We start from the raw sequence: 1,963 nt of genomic DNA on the forward strand, positions 1-1,963 counted from the left end.
GTAGCATGGGTCACCCGAGGTCAGACTCGATCGAGCTACTAGTGTTATAAACGGTAACATACAATAGTAGGGGCACCGACATTGTATTACAGGTCCCTCGGTATATCGTCAACCCTATTGAGAAGAGGTACTATCTCGGATAGACCATACAATTAAACTATCATTGATTCACATGATTATAACATGTAATATACCTATACTGCATTCATGAATAACTATCATGCTTAAACAATTGCGTACTTTACCAAACGGAGTTCATCACTAAATGGCATAAGTACTATGTGCATTTTTACTCATTAAGGCTTTGGACTTACCCCTTTATTGTTCCTCCTCCATTATGTATAATTGTATGGTTTAGCTAGCATAGAGGAGGATGGATACGGACAGTCAACTAGTGGCAGCCAAGGATCTGATTCAGTTCATTTTTTAGGACATGGACCTGATTTGGCTCAAGTCCATGTTGGATAATGGAGGAACCATACGGGTGGAGATGAATCATTTTGGCATTACTTAAACTTAGGCATTGATTTTGTTGTCTTATTTTCAAACAATTACCTTGGGTTTGTAATATTTGATGATCGGTTTATTACCAGCACATTTGACAATTTATTTATGCTATGATGTTTTATCTTTACTCTGATCATTATGATTGTGGTATTTAGTTCTTGCTTTCTTATTCCTGTGGTTGAAAGTCTTCCGTTGTATTCTGTCGCTTAGGAGATGTTAAGATCCCTAAGTCTTGTTCTGTGAAGGGCAAGGCTGGGAAGTGAATCATGAAGTCAATTACCCAGTTAATTGTCTACCCTCCCCATTTCCTTGTGTGGACATGTCAAAATATATATATATTAGTTAATTGATTTCTACGGGGCGTTACAGTATATTAATACTAATATATAACACACACACACATCAATTAACTAGATAATATGTTAGTTTATGAACTAACTAGTTAGTAAGTTAACTAATAGATGCACATATAAATATTAAATAACATATATAACATATATTATTTAATTTCTAATATGCATACTTAAATTTATATAACTCAATTTTGTAATATATTAATGTATTTTGTGTGTGTGTATATATATATATGAATGAGCTAACGAGTCGGGCTAACGAACCGGGCGAGTTGAGCAAGTCGAGCTTTAAATGAGTCGAACTCATGAGCCCCTGTTGAATTTAATCAAGAGAGTCGACTATGTATCATTTACTAATCGAGTGAGTTTTTATAGTAACGAGCAAGCTTGTATAGTGTCGAGCTCGAGTTTAACCGAGCGGGTATTGAGCGAATTGTCGAGTATATCGGCACGTTTCCAGCCCTAATGAGAATTGTTTATCGATTGTATGTGTAATCATGTGTTTTGATTCTAACTTGATTTGGTATGCCTAGCTGAGGTGGCTTACTACTATTGAACGGCCTAATTTTAACTCAACATTAGTTACCCGATTCTTGGTGATTTTGAAAAAAAAAAAACTTTTTCCATGTAATAAAATATGAATTGTATTGTATCAAACTTATCTCAGCCACCCTAGAAAGGGGTTAAAAAATGTTAATACTTGGATGGCTTCACTTACACATGTCAATCAACCCAGAGTCTAAGAACAGAAGCAGGCAAAATGCGTGGTTGTGTGCATTAAGGTTTTCATTTTTTTTTTTTTTCTCGTAAATTGTTAATTAACCTTGTTTTGCCGCCAAAAGTGCCAACCTACCGATCCGCTAAGAAAGACGGACACATAGAACCCCTTTCAGATGGATAGCCACTCGTATTTCACCATGTCAACACCCTCAACAGTAATGATCAAGATCTCTCTAAAGAGGTTTTAGAATATAAATAGGACATCTATCTCATTAATATAAATAATATTAAAATATTATTTATATTTTAAAAATAATTAAAAATTAAAAAATAATAATAAAAAAAGTAAGAGGATGTCTTTGGCCATCCCAAGGGCAAAATAT

Source organism: Corylus avellana, chromosome ca6 (genome assembly GCF_901000735.1).
Source record: "Corylus avellana chromosome ca6, CavTom2PMs-1.0".
Lineage (NCBI taxonomy): Eukaryota > Viridiplantae > Streptophyta > Magnoliopsida > Fagales > Betulaceae > Corylus > Corylus avellana.